General features: G+C 54.1%; 1 long non-coding RNA gene across 2 annotated transcripts; it reads left to right on the plus strand.

The window, feature by feature from the left end:
• The first annotated feature begins 98 nt into the window (after positions 1-98).
• On the plus strand, positions 99-8,124 carry LOC124107502 (uncharacterized). Of its 2 annotated transcripts, XR_009228757.1 has the most exons (3): positions 99-2,876; positions 3,230-5,675; positions 6,961-8,124. It is a non-coding gene; the product is annotated as an uncharacterized LOC124107502 (long non-coding RNA). The 2 variants fall into 2 exon arrangements; XR_006856437.2 differs by having other exon boundaries at positions 99-5,675.
• The last annotated feature ends 12,714 nt before the right edge of the window (positions 8,125-20,838 follow it).

A 20,838-nucleotide genomic window follows, 5' to 3' on the forward strand; every position in this document is an offset into this window, starting at 1 on the left:
GAACCACAGCAGCGTCTTGGACTTTTTGTTTAAAACGAAGAGGGCTGGTCCGAGGGGCGGGGCCGGGGCTCGTCTCTCCCACCAGCTAGCCCGGGACCCGGAGGATTTTAAGACACCACCCTCGACTTTAGCCAATGAGAAGCCGGGGGCTAAACTGAGATCTTAGCCAATGAGGAGTCCGGAAGAAGTCAGTTTCCGCCCCTTCCTCGCTCCGGTATTAGCCAATACGGAACCAGGACTTGCTCTCTTCCGCAGATCCCACCCAGTAAGGGCTTGGGGGCGGGCCTTGGGCTTCTCGCACGCCCCCTGCTGTGGAGAAGAGTCGCCGCGGGCAGTGTTCGAGCCGATCCCGAGTCCGCCGGGCGTCGTGGAGTGGCGCTCGCCTCATCTCCCGCACGCAGATCCCGAGCTCTGGGCAGGGCGCTGGCGTCCTCTTACTAGACTGCTAAGCCCCTGCCGTGTGCTGGCACGCTTCCGACCCGGCGGGGAAGATGGGCGAGACTCCGGCTGGCGCGGGGCCCCGAAGCCCAGCGGAGCGGGCCGAAGGGTCGGAGGCCGGACGGCTGGGAGAGGACGTGCCTAGCGACTTGGCCTTTTCGGAGTGAGGCCCGGACCCCGTGAAGGGCTTTCGGCGGGAGCACTATGGCCGTTTTGTATTCAAAAGAACTCTCGTGTGGTGTGGGGAGTGTGTCCGAGGGCGAGAGGGGGTTCGGGCCAGCCAGCCGAGAAGCCGCGGGATCCTGGCGGAGACGCTCAGGCCGGGGGCCAGGGAAGTAGCCCGGGGAGTGGAAAGAAGGGACTAGATTTGAGGATGTCAGGAGAAAAAAATCAAGAAACCCTTTGGGTATGGGCACCCCCGATTTTTGAAATGATTTCTGAATTACTCGTCGTTGTGGATGGATTTAGGAAGGCAGAACAAGGCCGGGCGAGGTGGTACAGCCTGTAATCCCAACAACATTGGGAGACTGAGGCGGGAGGATCGCAAGTTTCAGACCATCCTAGATGACTTAGTGAGACCTTGTCTCCAAATAGAAAGGGCTGGGGGTGTGTCTCAGGGTAGAGTGTCCCTGGGTTCAATCCCCCGGTACGCACAAAAAGGGCTGGGGGAGGAAACTGCAAAGTTTGGGCCACCAAATACATTCCAAAAGGAAAACAGCATGACTCCATGTGCAGTATGTCAGCCGAGAACCTCAGATCTTGGAAGCAGGATCCCCTGTGAGCAAAATGAGAATCAGCCAGCAAAGGGTGATGGGTGAGCCAGAAGAAAACCATGCATTTCAACAGAGCTGCCTACTAGGGTGCAGCAGACCTGGCCTGCCTCTGCAGGGGAGACTTGTGCATTCAGCCACAACAAAAGGGGTTCTGTGTAGTGAAGCCAGGGTTCTCCTCCAGAATTTTCCTGACCTTGAGATAAAATTTTCTTTCAAGCTTCTCATGTCCTTTTTTTCTCATTTGGTGCTCTCCAAACAGTCATATGATGACTTTTTTTTTTTTTTCTAGAAAGGAGAATCTGAATAACATGCATATTTTACCCCTGCTTGCAGTTGTAAATTAACAAATCGGATTTACACCAGACCCCTGTGAGTCTGGTACATATGAGTCAGTCTCAAAGCCTTTGTCACTATCAATAGAGCTGACATAAAATATTGGATGCACATTGATGCAATATTTGTTGTTTTGCAAAATACAGCTCCCCTACCTATGGCTGTGGAAGCAATTGAGTTTCTCATCTTGCAAAGCTGATTCCAAACTACCTGGAACTTTAGTGAGCCTGCTCTTCAATCTGATGGTCCTCTAGTTTTTTTCTGTTTAATCTCCTCTTGGGGAAGCAAGAATGATTTTTCTAGGTTGAAATCTCACTCTGTCCCTGTCGCTAGTGACTCCCCCACAACTTCTCCCTCCCACACCTGGTCAACTTCTCCTCAATCTTTAAGTTTCTGCTTAGACTTCACCTTGACCCTGAAAGTTAGGTTGGCGCTATTTTCTGTGTTTCTGGCACCCAAATGCATCCCATCATGGAACCTGGTCTTGTTTTTTTACTGGCTGTTCTGTTCCACTAAGCAGCAGCTTCCTGAGGGCAGAGACTGTCTGGTTACCCAGTGTCTTCACAGGGTGTGGCACAGAGCAGCTGCTCAGGAAAGGTTTTCTGAATGAGTGGACGAGGTCTGTGGCTCATTCCAACCTAAAATGCAGTCCAGCCCCTGGGTTAGGGGATGGCCACAGGGGTACTCAATCAGGGCTCATCCAGTAGAATAATGTCCCCAAAGTCCACAGGAACCAAGGACAGAATAAAGGATTGAGGGGAAAACAAGGGCCAACCTCAGCATCAGACCAAGCTTCTGGAGGACAGAGAATTGGTCCTGTCTGGGACCCAAGCAGGGAGGTCAGAGAGGCCAAGAAACATTAGGAACCAGGTTAAAGGAGGCACCATGCACACAGGCACCATTTAGTAAATGCTCCCTACTATGTGCTGGACCTTGTGCTTGGCTCAGACAATGCAGCCAAGAGACCACAGACCCTGCCTCCATCCATATTTGATTAGCAGAGACAGCTACCAAATAAAAGGTAGCTCAGTAGTAGAGCACTCCCTTAGCATGTAAGAAGTCCTGGGTTTGATTCCCAGCACCATCCCCAAAGGGAAAAAGAATCCACCTGTCATAATACCAAGTAATGCAGCATTAAGGAAAACCCAGGCCCAGTACATTGCTCTGTTTTTCCTACAGGCCTCAGCCCCCTCCTGCAAACCCAGGAGTTCATACAGTAAGCTCTTAAACAGACTTCTGTGCTGTGGGCTTAGAAGACAAGCACCAAACTAACCTCACAAGGTCAAGATGAAGTCTAAGCTGAAACCTAAAGAATGAGGAGCAGTCAGCCAGGTGAGGGAGGGACACTAAATAGCAGCAGCCTTTGCTTGTTCAGGCTCAGCCCCTCCTTGGCAGCTGGTGCACACTGGTGTGGGAGCGGGTGGGGTGACCTGTTCTGCACCCTCCACCGTAGCCTCAAGCACTAAGGTCATGCCAGACCCAGCCCTTGGCTGTCCTGTGTCCAACTGATGTACTGATCATATACTGACCTGGGGGAGGACAGACTGCTGTTCTGCCCTCACAGTGACCCAGGGCAGTGGAAAGGAACTGGTGGCTGATTGGCAAAGTCGAATCCCACAGGCAAGAGTGGTGGGAAAGCCATCTGGTACTTCTGACCACTGTAATCTCCCCTGTTTGTCTTCTAGCCAGGGCCATGAATGCTGAATGACATCAGGGGACCCCCTTCTATGGTGGTACTGGAATATGTATCCTTTTTTTTTTTTTTTAAAGAAAGAGTGAGAGAGGGAGAGAGAGAAAAAAAATTTTTAATATTCATTTTTTAGTTATCGGCGGACACAACATCTTTGTTTGTATGTGGTGCTGGGGATCGAATCCCGGGGCCACATGCATGCCAGGCGAGCGCGCTACTGCTTGAGCCACATCCCCAGCCCCGAATATGTATCCTTTTGAGGGGGGGTTCTGGGAATGGAATCCAGGGTCTTGCACATGCTAGGCTAGTACTCTACCAATAAGAGACACCCCCACCCCTGGATCCATATTAACCAAGAGGAAAGAGAACTTTTTTCTGTGCTTCTGTAGTATTGGGGTGTCACTCAGGGGACAAGGCTCTAGCATGATAAGGTCCTGAGTTTCATCCCCAGTGATGCAAGAAAATTCCTTTTGGCTTCAGAATCTGCATATTCCTCCTTGAGCTTCTAGGTGAGTCTGTGAAGCACACAGTGGGTGCTTTATATTCCCTAGCCCCACTTGACTTGCTGCACCCTGGACTGGAGCAAAGACCTAGGTTTGGTGTTGGCCACCAGAGGGCCACAGAGTGTCCTTGTGGGTAACACAGCCATCTGGTGGTCACAGGTACTCATGACACCCTGGGAGAAAAGGCCAAGTGGCTGGCTGGGCATACTGGGGCCAGAGGCCTAGGTACCTGGCAACTCATGGAAGGTTTGCCCTGGACGTAGTCAGCATCCTTCTCTTGAGGAGGTGAGATCCTGCACACTTACTTACACCCAAGCCAGGGCCAGGAATTGTCCCACACAGTCCCATCACTGGGTGACAGGTGACAGGGACCTGGGGATGAGTCTGTACAGAAGTTTCAGTTTTCTTTTACTTCCAAATGGGACAGATTATTCCAAAGGACATTCTCCTCCCCCATCAACTTGTATTCCAAAGCAAAATTAAACCAAATATACATAGGACTGAATTTCGAAATTTGTTCATAAATAGAGATTATGTTAAATATTTTTTAAATGTCCCTGATAGAGGCAAATTTACAATGAAACTAATAAAATTGAAGGACCAAGGCACATCAATTGTATGTGCCTTTTTCAAAGGCCCTGGGAGGTTCCTGTAAGGAGATGTTTCTATGCAGGCTGAAATAATAAGTCATCTTAGCTGCAGTGGTAAACCAGCTGTACCTGTCCCATCTAGCCAGTGGTCCATCTGGCTGGTCCTCCATCTCACTTCCGCCTGTTTTGGGAGATCCAGGCACTCAGGTGTGGGGGCCTTGGCTAAGGGGAAGCTCACTTATGAACACGTTTAGTTGAAGTGGAGTGGAATACAGGGGCGTGGTTTGCAGTCCTGGGGTGAGGTGTCGCTCAGTGGTAGAGGCCCCCTTAGGTTGTGTGAGGCCCTGGGTTAAGCTGTTGCTGGTCATCATGTAGCAATGGCTTCGGGGGATGCACACTCCTTCACCTTCTGCGACAACTCACTGATGCTGTGACATGAAAGGCCAAGGCAGGATAGTGCTCAGAGCTATAATCCGGATGGTGGGCAATTGCACCCCCTGGTAGACGTGCACAACTGGAAAGGGTGGAAAACTGTGGCAGCTCCTCAAATCAGTTAAAATAAGATTGCCCCCGGATACTGAGGCTGGACCCCTGCACACCCACGCCCATAGTGGCAGCAGTCCCTGCAGCCAGGAGGAGCCGCCCACGTCCCCGTTCCGGATGGGGGAGTAGGGACCAAGTGTGGTGCAGCCCCGAGGTGGGGTATTACTCAGCCTGAAGAAGGAAGGAGATTCTGACACCGGCTGCCACACAGATGGAACTTGAGGACAGTGCACTCAGTGAATAAGCAGCCATGAAGGGGCGAGAGGGCACAGTGCCACTTAAAGAGGCCTGGAAACCAGGAGCCAAAGTAAAATTGTCTTTTAAGTAGTTTTCACAGGTATTTTGTCCCTCTTCAAAGCCCCACATGTTAAAGGCTGGGTCCCCAGCTTGGCCCTGTGGTAAAGGAGTGGGAGCTCTTCAGGGTGGGGGACACAACCTTGAAGGGTAGCGGGACCCCAGCCCTTCCTCTCCTCTTTCAGTCCCTAGCCATCAGGTGAGCATTTTGCTCCACCTGGCACTTCTGCCATGGGGCACTGCCCCTCCCCCCAAAACAACATGTCCTCTTGACCATAGGTTGGAGCCTGCGAAACTATGAGCCAAAGTACACCTGCATGAGAGGGCCTTGTGTCCGTGGTGGGGCTGACCAGCACGCCTGGCCCAGCATTAGCAACAGTTTTGGAAGCTGCCAAGTTCTTTACTAGCAGTAACAAAGAACAAAACTTGATCAGCCACACCAAGAACTCCATCCTCTCTGGAGAAATCACAGAGGCGAGCAGAGAATGCAGCCCAAAAACCTAGCCAAAAAGTAAGGACAACCAACACTTCATTAATATAGATAGCACTTTATCTGGGTTTTGCTGCTTTATAGAATTGAAAATTTGTTTTAATTTTCAATTATCTATTTTATTCACACCTAATTTTGATTCTTTTGGGAGGGAATGCTGGGGGCAAACCTGGGGGCCTCATGGCTGCTGGGCAAGTGCTCTGCCATTGAGCTGTGCCCCAGCTCTGTTTTGTTTTTTGGTACCAGGGATTGAACTTAGGAGCACTTAACCACTGAGCCACATCCCCAGCCTCTATTATATTTTATTTTGAGACAAGGTCTCTCTAAGTTGCTTAGGACCTTTTTAAGTTGCTGAGGCTGGCTTTGAACTTGTGATCCTCCTGCCTTAGCTTCCCAAGCCTCAGGGCCAGCCTTGGTTTTGTAGACCTAATTCTGAATGCTTTGGCTTGGAAAAGACACTAAATGATATAAGCTTAAGTTCTGCAATTGCCTGGAAGAGGCACAAAAATATGTGTGTCAAGTGAGTACAGCCACAGTCACACAGTGACACCTGGGTCAACAGACCAACCTCCCATGGTGGCTCCATGAGATCCTGTCACGGGGGAGGTTGCAGCAGTCTGAGTTTGTGCAAATACACTCTGATGTCTGCGTGGGACAAAATGGCCCAACGACCCATTTCTCAGAACATTTCCAGGTCCTCTACAACACTGGACTGCATGTGAGTGGTGGTGGCTACCCCTCCCGGAAGCCTCTCCACATTCACACCCTCCAACTCTCCTGCCCTGACTCCATGTTTCTCCCACTCCCACCCTGATGCATATTGGTGGCATCTCTTTTTTAGAGAAAAGGGAAAAGAAAAAACCTTTGGGGCTGAGGACAGTGGTAAAGCACTTGTCTAGCATGTGCAAGGGGGTTCCATTCCCAGCACTACAAAACTCATACACACACAGACTTTTTAATTGAAATATAACCAAAAGCATGTTGTCTTAGTCCATTTTCTGTTGCTAGAATGGAAGGCCCCCAGATTGGGTAATTTATAAAGAATAGAGGTTTACTCAGCTAGGGTTCTGGAGACCCGGAGGTCCTGTGTGAAGGGGCTGCTTCTGGCCAGGACGTCTTGCTGGGGGCCAGGGCTCTGTCTGCAGTGCTTCCAGCTGCCAATGGTGGAGCTGGGGTGTCCAGCAACAGGGAGGAGAGAATGGTCACTGGCCCCATGCCCTGCTGACTGACCCTCAGACAGGAGGAGAGACAACAGAGGCATGCTGCTATCTTAAGCAACTCTCTTTGGGGTCCATTTGTTTTGTAGCCTATGTGAACAGAGCTTGCGGTTCCTGGTTCTGCACCACTATGGACCCAGCTGCTAGAACGCTGCCCTGCAAGTCATTCCTGCTGCCGTGAGCCAGATGCCGGGCATGGAGAAGCTGGGTCACCTGGAGAGCGAGTGCTGACCTGAGGGGAGACTGAGGCCCTGTTTTCCATGAGCCTGTGCCATCTTACACTTCCGCTAGCCGCACTTGAGAGTCCAGCTACACTTGGTGTTCAGTCACTTCTCATTACCTTACCACTGAGTGGCAGTTCTGTTCCTATGTCTTAAGTTTGCATTTCTTTCCTCCCTAGAGATATTGAGCAGGCAGGTGCAGTGCCCCACACCTGTAATTCCAGCTGCTCAAGAAGCTCAGGCAGGAGGACTACAATTTCTGGGCAACTTTGAGACCCTGTCTCAAAGATTAAAAAGAGTGGGGATATGTGGCTTAGTGGTAGCACTGGCCTAGCATACATTCAGTACTGGGTTCAATCCCCCAGTACTGAAAAAAAAAGTTTTAATTGTGCAATAGTATTATAGTTGCAAAAGATTTGTTTTGTTAGTGTTTTCACAGTATATGAAATACTTTTATATTTTCACAGTATATACATTTTTCATCTTTCCACTTTAAATCTTTCCTATCCTTATATTCTTATAAGCAGCATGTAATATTGTTTTTCCTTCCTGTTTAATATTCTTTGTCTTTTAGTTGGAATATTTGGTCTTTTTACATCTACTGTAATATTGATGGATTTGGATTTAAATCGTTCATATTACTATTTGTTTTCCTATCTATCCTCTGTCCTTTTCCTTCCTGTTTCTTACCTCCTTTTATACTAATCATATTTTATTGCTTTATTTTACCTCTAACAAAAAGTTGCATCAACTTTTACTGGTCACCCTAGAGATTATAATATGAATCCTTGGTCTAATACTGTAGAGTCAAATACTGTACAAACTAGTACTTTGCCACTTCCATGATGTTGTAAAGACACATTTAGATGCCTCCTGCCTTTGGAGCTATTGTTATCATGTCATGTATGTATTAGTGTGTAAATATTTTTGAATCAACTTTATTGAGGTATAATTTACATGCAACACAACAGGCACAGTTTAAGTGTATAGTTTGATCAGTTTACAAATATATCAATGAAGTTACCATGTCAATCATGATACAGAATATTTCAATCACCCCAAAACATTCTCTTGTTTCTTTGTAGTGAGTCACTTCATCAACCAAGCAGGGGAAACAGGGCTCTAGGGGATCAGTGGGTCCTCTGCATCACTAACCAAACCCTAAAACTCCTAGCATGGGCCAGAACTTGACAGCTGAGGCTGGGTTATGGGACCGTCTGCCAGAGGTGACTGAGGAAGCACCTGAGCCCAGGACTCACCCACAGGGGCCATGCTGGGAGGTGCTCTCCCTCCACGGTTACCTACAAGGGGAATTTCCCCAACGGTGGGTACAGGGGGTCCTGGATAGTCAAAGAGAAAAAAGGTAAAAGATGCTCAAACTGAAATCCTCCTGTATCCTCCCAAACCTCTATTTTTTTTTTACATTTTTATTTGAACATTATAGTTATACACAATAGTGGGATCTTTATCATATATTTTACATGTAATTTGGTCATTTTCATTCTCCAGAACCTCCCCTTCTTCCCAGACCTCTTTCTCCTGACCTCCTGCTCCAGGGATTCCTTATTCTCCCCTCACCCACCCCCTTGGAACAACAGCTCCGGAAACCTGGGTGTCAGCTGCCCCCACCCCAGCATCCTCCACTGCCAAAGGCATCAGGGACCTTTCTCCTGCCATCCTTTCCTCCCTCTCAGCTCTACCACCGTGGACTGCCTCCTACCGCCCTCCCACATTCACCTGGGGACAGGTAACCACACAAAAGTGATTCAAAATTCAAAAGACACCAAAAGGTACTCAGCAAATGTCTCCCTCCTGCCCCCCCCCAGACTCTGAGACCTTCTTTTCTCTGGAGTGACTGACATGAGCAGTTTCTTGCTTCTCTCTCTGGAGATCAGCTACACAGCTATAAGCAAAACTGTACCTAGATTCCCTTCCCCTTTGAAAAAGTGAGCGGGTTTTATTATTCTCTTTGTCCTAACAGTGGCACTTACTGGCTTCCCTTGAGGTTATAACAGACTCTCTGATCTATTAAAGTCAACAATCAATCAGCTGACCGCAAATGAAAGCTCAGCGTGCACACCCTCCCCGCCTTCCCTTTTCCTTGGCAAGGCAGCATGGAAATTACTCCATATCCATTCACCCGGCACTTCCTCATTTCTCCCACAGACCCACACTGTGCCCCTGTCTGCTGGACCTCCATTTCCTCAGCCAGCCCTCTCCGATGGGCACTTAGGTTATTTCCAGGCTTTATCCAGGGCAAACACTGCTGCGATGAATGGCTGCGTGTCCTCTCACACACAGGCTGGCTATCTGTGGGACTGTGTCAGGTCAAAGACTGTGTGCTCCTGTGATTTGGTTACACCTTACTACATTTCCTCATTGGGGTCACAGGAGCCTCTGAGGCATGAAGCCATCCTCCAGCAGTGACCCAGAGCTGAAGGTGCTGGTGTGTGTGTGTAGGGGGCTCCCTAGGACCCTGAGCAGTTCCTTCCTGAGGGGCTGTGGGACTCCCCTCTAGCAACCCCCAGAGCCATAGGTTTTTGTGCTTCATTCACCTTCAGGATTGCCCTCCCCACAAAATCAGAGGGATTCTCTTCCCAAAACTCAAATCTTGATTCCTCACTGACCTGCCTGAGACCAGCTGTGACTCCCTATGGCTCTGGGGTGGAACCCAAACCTTCAACAGACTCTAGGGATCTGCTCTTTCCATCTCCTCCCAGCCTCATCAGTTTCACCCTCTACCCCCAGTTCCTGACCCTGCAGCTCCAGGCCCTCCCAGGACCTCTTCAAAATGCTGGAAAGGTTCACCTGGAAAGGTGTTCATAGCCAGAATTTTGAAGAGGTCTCTCCCTGCAACACACCGGCTGCCCTCTACCCCTGGACGGATGGTTTGTCGGGTTGGTCTCTTTGGCGGGCATCTCCTGGAGCCGGGCCCAGACTTGACCCGCAGCGATGCTGGTTGATGCGCAGCCAACGCACCAGGACCGCACTCGTGGGCAGCCCCAGCGCGGCCACTAGGGGGCGCCGTCTCCCTCGGCTCCGACTGTCCTGGCACCCGGGAGAGACCCGCCACGCTGGAGCGCCGCGGGGACCTGCGGGTCACGCGAGGAAGGGTGAATGACCGCATCATCAGATGCAGGCCGCCCACCCGCGGACTGGGACAGGGGAGGGAGAAAAGGAAAGGAGGTGGGAGGGATGCAGGACCAGGAGGAGGCAGAGAGGGAAGGACTGGGGCAGGGCTGCCCTTCTGCTCACCCCTTGCGTGCAGCCTGCCCAGCCACACTGCAAGACCTTGCTGCGCAGTCCCGGGGTCCCAGGCGGAGAAAGGCCAAGGGGCCAGCCCCCAATTCTAGTTTCCTGGAGTGCTGGGCAGTGGTCCTTTGAAGTTCAGTCCAAATTTGGCCAAGGCTGTGCCTCAGTTTCCCCATCAGGGATAAACGGCTCCTGCCACTCACTGAGGGAAGAGCTGAGCCAGCAGTAGGCTCACAGCAAGGACCCGGGGGAGGGGGGGCATGGTGCCACTGGGCCCGCTTCCAGGATGCTGAGCTCAGGCCAAGGCAGAGCACTTCCCACACACGGGGCCTCCTCCAGGGAGGCTCTGGGCTGGGTCCCTGGCATCCTCCCCCCATGGCCGAGGAGACAGCTCCTAACCAGGTCCACGAGCCCAAGAGGGACCTGCAGTGGTTCTGAACTCCAGCTCATATCCCAAGCAAGACACCAGGAAGTCCCACCTGCACAGGCAACTCCAACTTTGACCCAGCCTCGGGTCCCTTTGGGAGGGAGACCCATGTGTCCATCGCCCACTGTAAAGTATTTCTTACTGGATACTGGGGAGACAGGGGGGACCTTTGTAGAATGAGTTCGCACAGCTGCTTAATGACCGTTATGACCAGCATCGGAGGAAGATGCCTGCGGGCTGTGAGAGTCTGCAAAGGGGAACGGAGGCTTCTGTGGGGTGCAGGTGTGTTGGGACTGGAGTACAGAAAGAGAAGAACTGGGGACACTGCCCCCAGGCAGAGGGAACAACACTCTAGGGGGCTCGGAGGGAGGCAAAGCCAGCCTGGGAGGACCCTGGTGTTCTGGCACTGCTGCCTGGCGGGCGCTGGCTCACCCCTAGAGAGAGGAGGCTCTCCTGCAGCACTCCCACAGCCTGCTCCCACCCCAGCAGGGCTCCCTGAATGTTGGCTATGGGTCCCGGGGCCATGGCTTGCCCTGTCACCTGGACTGTGAGCTGTTGGGGGCTGGGATATGGTCCTCAAGCCTTGATTCAGCACAGACCGAGGGCACACCATGCCCACTGGCTTTGTTCTTCCTTTTGTAGTGTGGCGTTGTTGTGTGCCTGCTGAAACACGATGACGAACTTTGCCATCTCAGGCCTTTCCTAGTATCATCTATGGCATTAAGTACAGTCACGTGGTTCTACAGCCATCACACCCTCGACCTGTAGAACGCTCTCCTCCAGTGAGGCTGAAGCCCTGTCCCCATTAAACCCTAACTCCGCACACCCACCCTCGCCCCACCAGCCAGCCCCTTGGCAACTACGATTCTGTCCCCTGAACCTAACTGCTAAGGGACCGCATAGAGGCGGGGTCCTGTGGTCTTTTCTGTTTGGCTTATTTCACTTAGCACAATTTCGTCAAGGTTTTTCCATGTCCTGGCAGATGTCAGAATACCCTTCTTTCTAAGGCTGAATTACATCCCATCCTATGGATGGACCCCTTGTGGGGATGTGGGTAGCTGCCACCTCCTGGTCACTGTAAACAGTGCCACCTGCTGCCCATCAGCTTTCCCAGCCTCTGGTTCATACCTTGGCCCACTACACACGCAATGAGCAATTTGGTTTTTGTTTTATTTTGTTTTTGCGATGCCAGGGATCAAGCCCAGGGCCTCTCACACATGTGCTGGGCCAGTGTCCTAGCACTGAGCTACACCCCCAGCTGAGCAGTTGGTGTTTTGCAAAATTCTGGAGTTTCTTAACCACTCTCTTCTTTCTACACCTCAGGGACCAAAGCCCAGTGGGAGAAAGGGACCTGTCGAGGTCATGACAGGAGGGCTTACATATGTATCAGGCCCCCAACCAACACTAGCACCTTAGTGGTTTCTGTTCCACCCCTGTGGTCCTGCTGTGTTCTGGAGGAAATGACCTGGACCCGCTTCCACAGATAATAAGTCTTTAAATGGCTGGAGCTGGGCGTAATGGCGCATGCCTGTAATCCCAGCAACTCGAGAGGCTAAGGCAGGAGATCTCAAGCTCAAGGCCAGCCTCAGCAACTTAGTGAGACTGGCTCAAAATAAAAAAATAAAAGGGGCTGGGGATGTAGCTCAGTGGCAGAGCACCCAAAAAATCCCCAGCATCAAAAAATAAATAAATAAATAAAGTTCACTGGACCATCGAACCCTTATACCAAGCACTGTTCAGGCCTCGACCCAAACTGGCCCCAAGCTAGGATATGTAGACCAGAGCCTGGGGTGTTACCTGCTGGCCAAGGTCCTCCCCCAGGGCAGCCCGCTGCCACCGTCCTCCTCACTCTGATTTCACAGCCAGCTGAGCAGACAGGGTGATCAGGGAATGGCTGCTTAGGGTGACTTCCAGCTCCACTTCCTGCCTGTCACTCAGCCTTCTCCACTGGCAGAAGGAGAAGCCCTAGGTCCCAGCTCCCCCCAGCCTCCACCCAGGACCAGAGGGTCTCCTGCATCCAAGGCACCCTGCAGGGGAGGTCTGCAAACCTGCCTCCTTCCCCAACACCAAGAGCCAGGATTGCCCCAGAAAGGTCTTGGGGCTGACATTGCTGACCCCTTATGTGTTTCTGGTCTTGCAGGCCAAGGTTGACGAGTGTCATGGCCAGGACCCCAGCCAGGCCTCCCCAGAGGAAGCTAGGCCTTGGAATGGCATTCCTGGCTCCCCGCTCCTTTGCAGGCCAGGCACCTCACTTCCCCAACACAGGCTGCTGGGCTGCCCCGAGCCTGCGCAGCTTGGCCCTGTGGGGAGCACGGTTGCAGGCTGAGCTGCAAAGGGGGACACACACCCTGGGTGGAGGGCATCTGTGGGGCACCCTGCCATCGAACTTTCTGAGAAGGCCCCCGCCCTTCTCTGTTTCCCTCTGTGCCTGGGGTGGGATGGCAACAGCAGTGGTGGCCGTGGGTGCTTCCTCTTTGCCCAGCTCACCGCATGGACCTGAGTCACCACAGGGCCACCCAACGGCCCTGTTCCCTGCTGGACTTCCGTGGAGCCAGTCCCCCCAGCCACTCCTGCAGCAGCCCACCGCTGCTGCTTACAGGCTTATCTGCCCGAGGGGCTTGAGGGTGGGGAGCGGAGCCTATCTCCCCGCTGGGGGCCTGCCCTACGGTTGGGGCTTTGTAATCTGACTTTGTGATTTTTTTCACCCTTGTTTTCCCCTCTTGGAGGGAGATTTGCTGAATCATGCAGGGGAGGGGGTTGGAGGGGCTGGGGGCCAGGCAGCTGGCGGGCAGCGATAAGTCTGAGATGAGAAGAGGGGGCTGGGGAGCCGCCGAGGAAACCCCAGCCTTGCTGTTTCCAGCTAAGATTGCTGGCCCTGCAGAGCGGCCTGGGGAGCTGAACCCCAGGATCCGGACCCTTCCCTCCACAGTAGTCAAAGGCAGGGCCGGGCTGCAGGTGATCACGGTGGCCAGGCAAGCCTGATGGGCATCTTGCAACCCAGCGGGGACTGGAAAGCAGGACAGGAACAGTGGCCACAGTGGAACTGCTCTAGGTCACCATCAGATTACACGATGGCCTCCTGAGGCCCTGGGGGCACTGCTGGCCCCCGCCCCTCAGCAGGCTGGGAGCGAGCTGGGGCAGACAGGCAGGCCGCTGGCCCCCCACTCCGTGCCTGGATACCGTTCTTTTCTTGACCTGGCGTGGCCCTCTCCATTTTTGGCAAATCCCATTCTTCTTGTCATCAGGCCTGACTCTTCTAAGAAGACCTCCCTGACTTTGGGGACCTCTGAGCATCCCCTCTCCTGGGTCTAGCCCCTCAGGACTCAGCCACAGTGGACACAGCTAACACTTTTATGTCTTGTTTAGTTTGGTACTAGGAATTGAACCCAGGGGGGCTAAACCACTGAGCCACATCCCCAGCCCCCCACCCTTTTTTTTGAGACAGTGTCTTGCTAAGTTGCTTAGGGCTCACTAAATTGCTGAGGCTGGCTTTGAACTTGCAATTCTCCTGCCTCAGCCTCCCAAGTTACTGGGCTTACAAGAGTGTGCCACCACGCCTGACTAGCCAATACTTGTTGAATGGAGACTTAGGGTCTCTCCTCTGGCCCCAAGAGGAGTTGTCTTCTAAAATCTGAGGCCTGCAGGGTGGGAAGAGATCCCTAGAGGAGATGGCTGGCCCCCAGGGCCTCCTCTGCTACAGAGCAGACCCAGTGACTGGGAGAGGTGGGCCCTGCGCAAGCCTGCCACCCCCTCCACCTCCACCGTCCCGCCCTGCACTCTCCCCACGTGGCCTGGCCTGACCTCCAGGTGCCTGGTCCTTCAGCCTCTCCAGCTCCTGGGAATACAGTGAGACAGATGTCCACCAGTGACTGCATGGCCATGGGCCACACAGAGATGAGGGTGCTGGGCACAAGGGCAGGGCCAGGGCAGGAAGGCCAGGCTGGACGGTGGTGGGGGCATCCCCAGAACATGCTCAACCCTTGGTTTCTGATTCCCCCGAGTCGTGGCAACCACAGCCCCAGGGAGCAGGGGTGATTGACACCCTGAGTCAGTGCCCACATCCCCTGCCGCTCCCAAAAGGGGCTTTGGGGGCAGGAAGAGCTGCCACCGTGGTAGCTTTGCTCCCTTCCTGCTGTCCAACTGAGCTCAGAGATAAGTCCTTGTGGGGTGAGGGAGGCCAGGGGGCTCAGGCCTCCCCAGAAATCATGTCAGAATCCCCATGTAGAGGAAGGGGCCTGAGGGCCTCGATAACTCCTCTATTTTTAAGAGATCCGGGAGGAAGTTCCCAGTCACCCTTTGCAGAAATAGCTCTGCACGTCTGCCTGGCGTCTGGGGCTGGGCTGTCAGCAGGGACGGGAGAGGGGTGAGACACAGCTCGGCTCACCACACAGTGGCAAGGCCCACCTGCTCCATAGCCTTGCCCCTCAGGGCCGGGCCTGTGCCCCATGCTCAGGACTCTTAGCCATGAAAATAACAACTACCTTTATCATGTGCTCAGGGGCGTCCTGGGCGGCCCACATCCCTGCCTCAGGGAAGCTCTGAAATCAGGGCAGAGCCTAGCAGAGGCACCTGGAAAGCATCTGGAGTGACCTGGCTGAGTGTGGGAGAGGGAGAGGCTCTCGGGTACAGAGACCAAAGGAGCAGAGGCCAGATGCAGCGTTGGTGGCTGTGGACCCGCCAAGTCATTGACCTCTCTGGCCTCAGTTTCCCCATCAGGAAGTGGGAATAATAGCATCCCCCCTCACACAGAGGGTTAATTTATATGAAGTATTTGCAACAGCACCTGGCACTGCATCCACTCCCAAGAAACACTACATTTTAGCAATGCCAGGCAGAGGTCTACGTGGCAGAAATGTGTCAGAGGCCACTTTGCTATTGTCCCAGCCCTTACACAGGCTGTCTGCTCTCCCCTCAGTGGCCACCTCCAGCTTCCTCTCCCTGAGAGGCCTGGGTCTGAAGGTCGAGTCTCGAGGTGTCTAAAGATCACACGGGGCATCTTATGGGCGAGAGATCCTCAGGCCAAGGGCGGGTCTGACACTCACCCACACGAGGCTAGAGTGTGTCCCTCAGTCACAGCTCACCCTCCTCACCAGTGCTGCCACCTGACCTGGTGGCCTCAGGGCCACCACCACGCTGGCCCCTTACTGCTCTCCCTCTCTCCCAGCTGTTCACCCTCAGCACCCCCCACCTCAGCTCCAGGAGCTCAGAGCTTCTGTCTGATTGCCCACTGCCCTGTCCTCCCACCTGGAGTGCTGCCTGGCACAGGTCAGGCCCTCGGATAGGAGCAGACGGACGGTCTGTCTTTGTGCCTCTGCAAGAGTCCTGGGCCCTTCCTTCCCCTTATACCTCCTCAAAACATGGTCATTGTGTGAATATACTTTGTACATAACCAGAGATATGAAAACTTGTGCTCTATATGTGTCATATGAATTGTAATGCATTCTGCTGTCGTGTATAACAAATTAGAATAAAAATAAATAATAAAAACACTGTTATTGTAGAAATTGTGGAAAACCCAGAAAAAGTGGAGAAAGGGGCATTAAAAAACTCACCCTCAAGGGACCTTGGGGAGGGCGGGGTCTCCCAGGCCTGGACTTCCCTCTTCTCCTCCTCCTGATCTCCCTGACCTTGCCCTTCTTCCCCCTCCTCTCTGCTCATTCAGTGTCCCCCTCATAGCCAGGGATGACCATGTGGTAAAGCTGTGGCTCTGCAGATGGCAGGAGGGCCAGGCTGGACATTCCAGGGGGCTCACTGTGCAAGCTGAGTGGACTCTCACCCCAGACCTCGGGGCAGGGAGAGAGGGGATGCTGAAGGATGGTAGAGAAGTGTTAAATGACAGGGTCCCCACGAACCTGCCCCCCTCCTCCCACATGCTTTTCCTTGTGTTCTGGGGCAACAGAACCTTCCAGAAAAGGGGGCTTTGCTTTAGAGCTTGCACAAGAGCTAAGAAGCATCAGCAGCATTCCCTGGCGGAGAAGGCCAAGACGGTTTCATGGGCCTCCAGCTTGCTGGGCTGGGGCTGATTGGCAGCGGCATCTGCCAGGGCAGCAGTGGTGGCCAGGGCCCGGGAGCCTCCGAGGCCTCTTCCTCCCTGGCTCTTGTCTCTGGGTGAAGTGTTGGAAGTTTCTCTCTCTCCCACTCCCTGCCCCTGTTCCCTCTTTCCCGCGCTCTGGGCCGCAAGGCTCCTGATAACACTTGGAAGGCGCTATCGGCCCAGGAGTGTCCTTCTGCCTGGCTTGCTGGCCTGCTTCATGCCGACGGTTGGCAGCCGGCACTGGGTGATAAACTTATCAGGACAAACCTGAGCATGGCCGGACCAGACGGGCCCTGCCTCAGATTTCCCTCCTGCTGCCTTTCAGAAACCCCCCTAAGAACCTCCGGCCCTGCCTGGCTCCTGAATGGGCCCAAGCCCGGATGGACACTCGCAGAGACGGCGGTGGAGCAAGCCACTACCCAAGCAAGGAGAAGAGCAGCACGGCGGCCAAGAGCCATCCATTTGCCCTGCAGCCTCTGTCCCCAAGCCAGGCTCTCACTCCACTCTAGGGTTCCTACCCCAGCTGCCGAGGAGCCAGGGCCTCCAAGGGGATCCTGAATGTATTGGGGACATAGGGCATTGGCCCCAAAAGATGGAATCCAGCATCTTCCAGGAGGTGGCTCCTGGGGCGAGGGGACAAGCCAGTCAACAGTGGTAAGGCAGAAAGGAGCCTGCCCCCAAGAAGCTGCATACCTACCTGCAACGGGGGCCGCAGGAACTGGGAGCTTTGGGGGTGGGGTGGAAAGGCCAACATCCAATTAATATAAAGCTCAAAGTATATTGGAGCTTAGGGAGACTTTTTTTAAGTATATGTATTTTTTAGTTATAGGTGGACACAATATCTTTATTTTATTTTTATTTTTTTGATGTGGTGCTGAGGATCGCACTCAGTGCCCCATGCATGCTAGGCAAGTGCTCCAACACGAGCGGCAACCCCAGCCCTGAGGGAGTCTTTTTTTAATACCAGTGATAATGTTATCATGCGTGCCCACTGCAGAAAAATAAAACATACCCCCAATAATGAGAGCCAAAAAACCCGTGCCGCCCCGTCCTCTGGGGCAGCCCTGTTGATACCACTTGTCCTCCACACTTCCTTCCATCACTTGTGTGTGTGAGGAGCAAATGGAATCAGGGTGTTTACTGATTTCAAACCACTTTCCACTTAAAATAGGAATAGCTTTCTCCGCCAATACTTTTGTTCTGAAAAAAATCGACTTTCTTTTCCTTTTTTATTTTTGTCCAGTATAGAAAACACACAAGGTCTCATGCACAGGTAGCATGGAGAGAGAGGTCCGACCGTCTAGCAGCACTGCCGTCAACAGCTCCAGGACACCAAAATCCACAGATGCTCAAGTCCCTTTTATGAAATGGCTGGGTGTTTATCAACCCCACCCCCGCCCCCGTCCTCCTGTGTCATTTAAACGGCCCCCAGGTTCATTCCAAGGCTGACCCTGAGTGCTGCTGAGGAGCTGGAACAGCCCACCGCGGAGCCTCTGGGAAGGCACCCTCCGTCTGCGGCCACAGGGCCGGGAGGTGCAAACTGTTTGCACACAGCTGGCATGGTCACACCATGGGCTTCAGACCAGCCTTGTGGCCTGCTTCCAGGGCAGTTCTTAGGAAACACAGGTGCTCCTTTCAAGGCCACAGGGACACCCTGCGCTTGGCCAGACTCCCCTTGTGGGCACTGGGGATGGTTCCCGTTTCTTCTCTGTTTTTTGCCTTTACAAACAGGATGAGAAGGTGCTCCTGGGGCCCACTGTGTGCCCACGCACAACTCTCTTGGTTGCATTCCCAGGAGTAGAATGGAGGGTCCAGGGACGGGTGAGTTTTGAAAGCTTTTCTCGTGCTGGGGGCTGGGATTTAGGGCTGAGAGGGCTTAGGGGAGGGAAGAGGGCATTCAGGCAGAGGGAGCCCCGTGGGCAGAGGTGCAAGAGTGAGAAGAGCATTGAGGATTCCTCGGAGGCCTCTGGGGAGGACCAGGGAAGGTCCTTCCTTGTCTGGAGCCGGGTGGCAGGGCTCTTGGGCAGAGCCCAGGTTTCCCAGTGTCTTCTCCCTGCCTCCCCCTCGCCTCCATCCAGCTGTCCTCCACTCCTGGGCAACCTCAGCAGGGACTGGGGCCCCAGTGCCCCCTCCGCTCCTGCAGGGCACACTGTGCAGCAGCTTTAGGGGACCCTTCTCGGCTCAGCTCCATTGCCACCTCTGCCCCTGCCTGTTCCCCAGACCAAGTCGCAGTACCCCTCACCTGCTGGGTACAACACTGGCCAACCCAGATTCTTCGTCTCTCCTGGCCCCGTCCCCTGAGTGGACGTCACCCACACTCTGCAGAGAGGAGCCCTGGAGGGCAGTAGTAGTGTGATGGCTTGAGGTCAGGGACTGGGGTCACCTGTGATGGCTGGGTCATGGTGGGCAGCTGGGGTGAGCTGACCATCAGGTGATGGGTTGGGGGCACACCTGACTCCAGAAGGGCTCTTGATGTGAGAAATGGCCCAGGACCCTTTCTCTCTCCCCTTCCCTGACTTCCCAGAACCTGCCCCCTGCCTCTTTGCCTCGATCCGCCCGCTGGTCTTCCAGGCCACCAGACAGATTTTTGCTGCTGGAGAGGGAGACAGGCTGGGGCCACACAATCCCAGGGCTGACCCTGGAGAGCATTTCCATTCTTATCAGTGATTTCCATGGAGGGTGGCGGGCCACCTCCCAGTGTGTCCTCCAGGGAACCCTGGTGAGCAGGACCTGGTCACCCTGTGGGGACATGGCCTGCTCTGGGGAGGGGCTTCTCCTGTGTTCAGGGGCACAGGGGACAGCCTGAGACTGCCCTCTCCTCAGACGGTGCACCTGAGGCCATCCTGTGCAGCCCTGGGGTCCAGCAGCTGTGCGGTGGGGCAGCAGTGGCTCTCCAGCTTGGCAGGGGAGCAGGGCTCCCTCCCAGCCGTCTGCCCCAGCCTGGCGTTTGCCACGCTTTCCACCCTGTGCTGTCCCCCCCTGGAAGCTGATCTTGGGCTTCCTGCCACTTGCCACATACCTGCCCCCTCTGTTATGCAAATGGGGGCTGGGTCCCTGCTCAGTGGCTGCTGTCTGTGGTCCCCTCCCAACTGCGTGGGCACTCGTTAAATCCCAGCCTCAGGAAGCGAAGGAGCCCCGGCCAATGAGGAAGGCCGCCCCTGCTCAGCTTCTCCTCCAAGCCTCTGCTGAGAAGGGCTGGAATCCTGATATTGGCTTTTTTGTTTAGCAAACAGAAGCATGCAAAGCAGGGGGGGGGGAGGGAGGGAGAGAGAGAACGAGCGAGCGCGCAAAAGGCACGGAGCACCCCCACCCCAGCAAGTACCGTGACTCTTTCTCCTGATCTGAGATGTGCGGCTTTGGACAAGTCCTTCTCCCTCTCTAGACCTCAGTGTCCCATAGGCAGGAGGAGGGCAGGGGCTGGTGTTCTCCAGGGCTTGGTGGGTCTTATGCCCTGGCCACTAGAGTCCATCTTTCCCTGCCTTCAAGACCCAGGCCCTGCAGGACACAGGCGGGGAGCCTGCTGAGTAGGTGACCACCCTCTTAGGTGAATCACCCCCCCAGCCCCACACACCTGATGGGGTGTTTGGGGGAATCTGGATGAACAGGAAGCGCCTCTGCAGGGGAATGCCCTTCAGGGCCTGCTGGCCAAGCCCAGATTTGCCAGTTTTCAGGGGGATCCAGACAGCAGCCTCACCGAGGTCTAGACAGAGGACAGACTAGAGGAAACACCATGGGGCTCCCGATCCCAACCTGCTGTGCCTGCCGTGTGACCGTGGGCATGCAGGTGGACATCCCCCTCCCCTTCCTCGTCAGGGAAGCCTCGGGGCACATCTCCTCCTGTGGAGGTGGGCACTGCCCATCACACACCACGGAGAAGTCACGCAGTCAAAGGTCTGCTGGCCACTGTGCCCTCTCCTCCCTTTGGCTTTGGAGGTCATGGGCAGGCATGGGGCACACGGGTGCTGGCCGTCCCGCCAGTGCTGAGGTCCTCTCTATAGGAAGCTCATCAGCTGAGGGATGGCCCCCACTGCCC

This window comes from Marmota monax, unplaced genomic scaffold (assembly GCF_021218885.2).
Source record: "Marmota monax isolate L192 unplaced genomic scaffold, Marmota_monax_Labrador192_F-V1.1 WCK01_AAM20220418_F8-fsc00167, whole genome shotgun sequence".
Taxonomy (NCBI): Eukaryota; Metazoa; Chordata; class Mammalia; order Rodentia; family Sciuridae; genus Marmota; species Marmota monax.